General features: G+C 38.5%; 1 long non-coding RNA gene across 1 annotated transcript; it reads left to right on the forward strand.

Moving 5' to 3' along the window:
* The first annotated feature begins 7,378 nt into the window (after positions 1-7,378).
* Positions 7,379-8,250, forward strand: LOC126831764 (uncharacterized). Its single transcript, XR_007684306.2, has 2 exons — positions 7,379-7,627; positions 8,045-8,250. It is a non-coding gene; the product is annotated as an uncharacterized LOC126831764 (long non-coding RNA).
* Positions 8,251-8,777: the final 527 nt, after the last annotated feature.

An 8,777-nucleotide genomic window follows, 5' to 3' on the forward strand; every position in this document is an offset into this window, starting at 1 on the left:
TTTTATGATTAGCGGCATTAAAACTCGGAAATTCCGCATGGTACTGTATTTGGTCTTTAAAAGCATTCTAAAATGGCGCATAAATGTGCTGCTACCGAATTTCAATTAAAACAAAATTTATCAGATGTCTTCTGTTCTGATTTTACATCTAGCCTAAACGTATGCGAAAGGAATTTCCTATGTTCTTAATCTTTTATAATAACGAATTAATGATGTGCTGCTTAGTCACGCTATTACATTTGATATAAATTATAACCAGTGGCTGCCAGGCAGGTTACGCCCACATTTTCGAGAGATGGATAGAGAACAAGCTAAAAAGAAAGTGATTTTTCAGGAAGTTACGATCCGATATGCGCGAATATCGAAAGGAACCGAGATCTTTGAGGTTATAAACTTACATTTCAAGTGTCAACAAAATCGGATAAAAATTGTGACCTCTATAGGGTTCACAACCTTGATATACCATATTTTTACGCTATTTGAGAATGATGGGCGGCCATTTTGTCTGTCAGTTTTGGGCCGATTTTCACGAAATTCGGACTCAGCCGTCCTTTGGGTGTAACGGTAATATAATAATACTTTTTTTTTAAATCGGATAAAAATTATGACCTCTATAGAGTCCACAAGCTAAAAACGCGATTTTTGTACAATCAGGGGCCATAATTCAGGAAGTTACGGTCCGATATGCGCGAATATCGAAAGTAACCGAGATCTTTGGGTTATAAACTTACATTTCAAGTTTCAACAAAATCGGATAAAAATTGTGACCTCTATAGGGTTCACAACCTTGATATATCATATTTTTACGCTATTTGAGAACGAAGGGCGGCCATTTTGTCTGTCAGTTTTGGGCCGATTTTCACGAAATTCGAACTCAGTCGTCCTTAGGATCTAACGGTGATATAATACGATTTTTTAATTCGGATAAAAATTATGACCTCTATGGGCTCCACAAGCTAAAATCGCGATTTTTCGTACAATCAGGGGCCATAATTCAGGAAGTTACGTTCCGATATGCGCGAATATCGAAAGGAACCGAGATCTTTGGGTTATGAACTTACATTTCAAGTTTCAACAAAATAGGATTAAAATTGTGACCTCTATAGGGTCCACAACCTTGATATACCATATTTTTACGCTATTTGAAAACGAACGGCGGCCATTTTGTCTGTCAGGTTTGGGCCGATTTTCACGGGTGTAACGGTGATATAATAAAACGTTTTTTAAATCGGATAAAAATTATGACCTCTATAGGGTCCACAAGCTAAAGACGAGATTTTTCGTACAATCAGGGGCTATAATTCAGGAAGTTACTTTCCGATATGCGTGAATATCGAAAGGAACCGAGATCGTTGGGTTATAATCATACATTTCAAGTTTAAACTAAATCGGATAAAAATTGTGACCTCTACAGTGTTCACAAGCTAAAAACGTGATTTTTCGTACAATCAGGGGCCATAATCCACGAAGTTACAGTCCGATACATGCCAATATCGAAAGGAATCGATATCTTAGGGTGATAAACCTATATTTCAAGTTTCATTGAAATCGGATAAAAATTGTGACCTGTAGACTGTTCACAAACAATTGTGGACGGACGTCCGGACGGACAGGGGCGACGACAATATACGTCCACATGAAAATGTGGGCGTATACAAATGACGGTTTATTATGCGGTAACCCTGTCCGTCCGCCAGTTTGTCACTCTTTTTGGAAAAACTCTGCTTCTAATTGGGGTATAATGTTCAAACCGGGGTTAGTGTAGTAATATGCCTAGTGCTATGCCTATGCCTGGTTAGAGGTGGAAAGCCAGTAAGCCGAAAACTCCCCACTTCCAATGTGTGACGGTTACTCTCTTCTGCTAAATATTTTAATTGCCTTGTGGTCGTCTGTTATTGTCTCTGGTTACATTTGTTTCTTATTCAATTCTTAGGACTCGCGTTGTGTATATTCTTCTTACTATCTCAGTAGTTAAGCCGTTGGTCTTACCAGGGAAAACAATGCAACAGTTCGTTTCCACATTTTTATGTCAAGCTCTGGATACATAAGTTACAAGCATAGATTACAATACAATAGAGACTTTTGGCATGTGTAAATTTCTGGTCCGTATCGCGTATCCGTATGGATTTTGCCTGTGACGTCATCAATGTGTGTGTATTTCTCATACGTGATACGACACACGGATATGAACAGCTTTCATACGGAAAAGGTCCGTATAACATTGTCCTGTCTTTTTACCGTCCCTTTTTGCTACTTTTAGACGCTGAAATTTTGTATCATAGCGTTTTTATGAATCTTTGTGTATTCTAGAACACGAAGGTGTATATTTGATGTGATTTTAACCATGATGGTTGATCTACGTGCTAAATTTAAGGAGGCGGAACCTTGCATAACTGTAAGTGATTTTATTCTGTGGTAAAGGGGTATAAACTTTATGAAATGATACATTAGTGAACCCAAAAATTACAGTCGAGTCGAAGTCGAAGATTTTTAATAATATTCCACATTAATTTTTTTTAATAGCTCAGCGACTGTCGAGCGACTTCATTCCCTCCGTGAAATTGTAGACTATAATAGGCACTTGACCAGTACTGATGGTGATCTTGGTAGATATCTGCCATCATGCTGTAATAAAACTAAGTTGTGCTCAGCTACCCATACGTACGCGACGCAAAAATCTGCCAAAACTCTAAAACTACTTTGACGCAACGTATCACGTATACGATACGGATGGGAGAATTCCGCTTGCCAAAAGTCTCTAATACTTAAAATTAACGTGTCTTTCTCTCCACCCCAACTCCTGAAAAAGTCTAACCAGCGTGGCTAGACTCAGGAAACCGCTACATCATATGGTCGTCTAAAGAACACAGGCGATGTCTAACACTAAGGAATCTTCATTCACCTAAATCAGTCTTGTAACATTGACAGTGTCCTTGAGACAGCTCTGTCAATTATTTAATTGGACAAATATTACGTAATTATGATGATTGCTTACTAAACCTAATGCCGTCAAGAACCACTCTTATGTGGACAGTAAAAACTCTCCACCAAAATTGTCAGGCGTGTTATTTTGTTATTAGGCCAGACATAAATGATTATGAAATTATGACTGTTTATATATAAACCTATTATTCAATTTGAGTGCATGAGATATGACATCTCTACAAAGCATGTATATGAACCTAATAATTAGTTAAAGATATAATATAATGCTATTGTTAATTTAAAGAGCAAAAATCTTACCAATCTTGCTACATTAAATGTTCATAGGGTGAATGCCTTGATGGGGCTCAGCAGAGATAAGCACTTTGAATGATTGATGCTTTGGGATTTGGAGTGTTAAACATGGTATAGTTTCACTACATCAAAACCTTGACTAAGTTCAGTCGCGAGTAATTTCTGCTCAGGCTAAGATTGGTTGCTTCATGCTTTTACAAAAAGGTAACAGTCGAATTAATTAATGTATGTTTTCATTTTGGGACTGAGACGGTGGACACCTGTATCATTACATTGATAGCTTATTCAAATATAAAAGGGGTTTTCTGTGTTCCCCAATCAGCAATAATGATAAAAAGAACGCTTAAAAGATTATTTGGATTACCAGTTAGAAATGGACAATCATACGAGTGATTGTTGTGCGTAAATGAATACTTGATGGTGGAATTTGAGAATGTGAAGAAGAGTAGACGAAAACCCCACTGTCCGAAATTAAAACTCTCCTGATTCGCATTATAAACGTAAGTATGTAAGTTTACCATTTATTTAACTGAAGTGATGAGTCGATGAATTATACAACCCATTCAAATACATTTATATCTAGCAAATTCAACCTAGATTAATAAAGGGGCTGCGATAGTGCTCGGTAAACTCGGTGTCATGAATCAATCAACTTGAAATATAACCCTGGTTGATAAGATTCCTAATAGAATTAAAGCAGCTAAATCGCTAATATTTGGGACCTAGAAATTGACACAAATGGGTTGCAATGCATATAATAATGTAATATGAATGTATACAAACTGATTTACATTCAATCGTTTCCGTTTTTACTCTAATTTCAAATCAGTTATGTTCGGCGAAATATGCCAGAAGTCTCAATCAAATAACAATCTCTGGCGTCTGGTTATTCTAGTCTACATAGTATTTATTGCGCCTACTCTCCAGATATGAATATGCCGTCGCCGTTTGACATGACTTGTGGAATATGTCTAGCCTCGTTCTTAGAGTCCCTTGTTAAAATGGGCCTGAAACGCATTAAGGTACACGATTCGTGTACTAATGGTAAAAGGTTTATTTTGTCTTAAATATTGGATATCAGAGGCCCATCTTTTCCCGGTAAGATCACAACATCAGTGTTGATATAAATTGACAAATAATTTGTGTTTTCAATGTTGAAGATTTGGATGATATTGAGTTAGAAACCTAGCTACTTTAACTTATGTGGTTCTTGTATTCAAGCGAATAATTCACGCCAAATAAGTTACCGGTTCTCATTTTTTATATAATCCATCGCCTAAAAGTTCATACCGAAATCCTAGTGCACGTACGTGGGTTATCGTTATTAGATATAAAGAAATGTTGACTTGGTGCAAGGTCAAAGGCCATCTTTAGTAGATAAAAAGTTAAATTTGATCATCTTGTCGTTACCGATAACGTTCATCGTTGTCTAGGCCGGGTTGTGTGTGACTTATCATCATTCATCCGGTGCATCACTTCCTGGTTTGGACAAGTTGTTGTGGATAGCTGAGTTTACAATCCCTCGGTTATTATTCAACATGGAACAACTGAAGGTGTCGAGAAATGTCACTCAGCAAAGCGTGATTGAAAATTATTGCACTGTACATGTCTTAAAAGTCAAAATGTGAACGGAAACTGCACAACGCGTTCTATCCCATTTCGAAATTAACAACCCCAGAGATTTGTCCTGTATTGTGTTCACAATTTTCTAATACATTTTATGACTGGTTAATAGTCGGGTCATCAACCAATACATTTAACATGCATTATGCAAGAGCTAAATCTGACTATTGCAGGTCTTTCTTTAGGCCTAAAATGTTTTCTAAAGTATTAATTAGACATTAATTAACTGATCCAGGCCTTAATCAACTCTCGATGGCATCAGATTTCTCTGATATTAAAAAGATTAGAATGGTTCAGCGATAATTTGATTTAATCAAATATGGAGGACCGAGACTTAGCTTCGATCAACCAGTACGGTGGTTGAAATTATTGCACACGTCTGTCAAACCTTCAAAGGCTAATATCTTCCCTTGCAGGGTTGGCAGCTACACTAGGTCTGCCCAGAGTCTGAAATTTGGGGCATAGGGGTAGCTCGGACCGGGGAGTAACATAGGCCAGGTGGCGTTAGTCTACCACTTCCGGTTTCGAAGTTATGACCCCCGAGCGAAGCCGGTCTGTTCGGGGTTGGCGGCTACACTTATTATCTAGGTCTGCCCCGAGTCTGAAATTTGGGGTATAGGGGTAGCTCCGACCGGGGAGTAACATAGGCCAGGTGGCGTTAGTCTACCACTTCCGGTTTCGGAGTTATAACCCCCGAGCGAAGTCTGTTCGGGGTTGGCGGCTACATCTGCCCCGAGTCTGAAATTTGGGGTATAGGGGTAGCTCCGACCGGGGAGTAACATAGGCCAGGTGGCGTTAGTCTACCACTTCCGGTTTCGGAGTTATGACTCCCGAGCGAAGTCTGTTCGGGGTTGGCGGCTACATCTGCCCCGAGTCTGAAATTTGGGGTAGCTCGGACCGGGGAGTAACATAGGCCAGGTGGCGTTAGTCTACCACTTTCGGTTTCGGAGTTATGACCCCCGAGCGAAGCCGGGTATCCTGCTAGTGAATTATAAAATGGTACTGATAACTCATACTATTTCACGCAACCGAAAATAATTCAGCACACAAAAATACATCTTCCATTCTGTTCGGGAAAAAAACATAGCTGGCTCACCCGGGGGTGTATTACCTGCAGTCGATTACGTTTTGATTTATTTCATTATGCTTATTTCACCATACACTGTAAAAGAAAGAAAAGGCTTAAATAATAATGACTTGTAGCTGGGCAATAACCAATCTAATGATTTCATTGACTTCACTGTAATGAGATTGAGATGATGGAATAAAATAAAACCAAGTACGAACAATCCAAACCATAAGACAGAATTTGAAGTCCTAAAAAACGTTATAGGCAAAATAGTGTAATCAGCAAATGGACTGCTCCTCGTGTACAAAATACACGACAAACAGTGGTAACAGGTGTCCGGAAGAGTAAGCCACATATACCCCGTGTTTATTATTGTTGGAACACCCCATATTTGAAGGCATGTGTACTTGATAAGTGCCAGACGCTAAGTTCATAAACTGTTACACGGATTTGTCATTCTGTTACAGGGTTGGCGATCTATGGGTTTTGCCATCCCATTATTGCGCCAATGCCATTGGTGTCAAATTGACCTTTTGAAGTTCCATGATGTTCTAAAACAAGGATAGGGTGATATACCAAATAACTGCACAGTGCTTATCGACCATATAACTAAACCGAATTAACTCAAATTAATCTATACATTATTTTCGAAACTTCGATCTACCAGGCTTAACACACTTCATTTGCCGTGCGAATCTCCATTGTACAGCCACTGTAACAAGGTAGAGTGTATAACCTTTGCACAAGATGATCTGATTTTGTTTGTTTGTACGTCTAGTTAAATGGATAAACATAATACATATAACACGAATAATATGGAGATCATACAAACAGGGTAAATGCATCATAGGTTAATGCCATGAAAATAATCAATCCATGTAGCACGAAGATGGGGCAGCAATTCGCAACCCCTATATTGATTAAGATCAAAGGATACAATGCAAAAATAACAAAGAGAAAAAATAAATATAATGTTATACCGTAATCAAGGTTCAGCTCATTTTCATATTATGATTGTTGCAGTTACTAAAACTCCCGTCCTTACTACGCTGCTACGGCGACGGAAAATGGTGTCAGAGGGCGTCAAGATCGCCATAAGCGTGGTAAAAGCATGGTGCAAACGCTAGAAATCGTGCTGTGGTCTTAATGGTCGGCAATGATCGCGGAGTCATTGCGTTTATTTTGAGCATGTTCAAATCAAACGCCAAGGTTCTGCGATCTGACCTGGAAACCTGTAAGAAAGCGACTTTTTCAAGTTTGTAATTTTATGGGACATTTTCTCGCGTTGTGTTCACGTTTGCCGGCGACCTTGTGCATTTTCTGATCGCCGTACGGTCGCAGCACCGCAGTAAGGACGCCAACCCGGTCTGACGGGGGAATAACATACATAGAGTATCTGTTGATCAGTGGTATCTTAACTCTATGGAAGACTATTTATAAATATAACTAACAGTGTAACGGTCAAATTTGTAGTGGTCTGATTCCAGTGGTGTTGACGCTTCGTGCTTGCATCTCAATGAGCCTGGACGATCGTGTGACGCAACGCTAATTACATTGTTTAATAATAAGACTGGTTAATTTGGCCCTTTGTCTTTAGAATGACGAGCACGAGCACCTCAAGTCAATAGTTAAACAGTAAAGTTTCTTATAAGTATAGTAAAAGTTTAGTCTTTACGGACATGATGGGCCTATAATACGGTAAATAGTTTGTTAATCATTTATAGAATTGTTTTAACATGTAATTTGTATGTTATAAGATATGATTATGATTTGAAAGTCTTCGCTAGCGAACTTCAGAATTTCGGTCATTTCTGGGGACCTGCACGAGCTGAGCTATGATCGATGCAATCATAGTTATTATTTACAAGCTTATTTAGAGTATTTAGTTATAGTATTGTCTAGTATATAGTAGGAACGAGCTTATGCATAAGAAATTATCCAAGTTGCATTTGTTGTCTTTGCAAGTTGCCATTGCCATTGCCATGTAGAATGTGTCACGATGTTGTGCAGTTGCAGAGGTCAAAGGTCAATAAGCCTTAGCGTCCAATATGATAGTAACAGTAACTTGTAATTTAGTACATGTATAGTTAAAGGACATCATATTTATATTTTTAGTCAATCTCATTAATCAGTACTCAATCTCAGTACTTCAACTTGATACGATGCATTTGAATTGAATTCAACTATAGTAGTATTACAGAATGGATCGACTGTTTAGATAGATTATAGAAAGATTCTACTGTAAACCCGTTGTAACTTTAGATGTAATGTCATAGATAGCTGTACAGTGTTGTTAGAAAGAATACATCGTTGAATCAGTTGATATTGTTTTGGTGTTTTGTATTGCTGTATTGTGAATTGACGACTTAGGCCAAAAGGTAATCTTCCCTTGCTCAAAAACGAACAACAACTTGTAAACTAAATTTCTGGGTTGAAATCTACCCTCCAAAGCTGCAAAAAGCTTGTCGTAAGTGTATCGATCACCAACTGGAAGAGAGCTAAGGACCTGCTGTGCACTACCCTTGAGTGACCCTGCCAAATAATAACCTTCCTCCTGTGTAGACCACCCATTTATTATGATGCAAGTCTCAAAGTGTACTTTATAATCAATAAGAGAGCTTGTACCATCAAACGCCATTGGCTGTAGTATTGGTTTTTGGAACCTACAACCTTGTATCCGAAGATCTCTATTTACTCCTCTTGTATCTGGCTGTACTGGTCCAACTGTATCATGGGCACTGTAAGAAAAGGGATTATATTCTGTAGAAGCACTCTGGTTTTGGGTACCAGTAGGTAGCGTAACATGCTCTATAGGCGCATTCTGATTTGCCATGATTAGGGTGGCCCA

Source organism: Patella vulgata, chromosome 9, assembly GCF_932274485.2.
Source record: "Patella vulgata chromosome 9, xgPatVulg1.2, whole genome shotgun sequence".
NCBI lineage: Eukaryota > Metazoa > Mollusca > Gastropoda > Patellidae > Patella > Patella vulgata.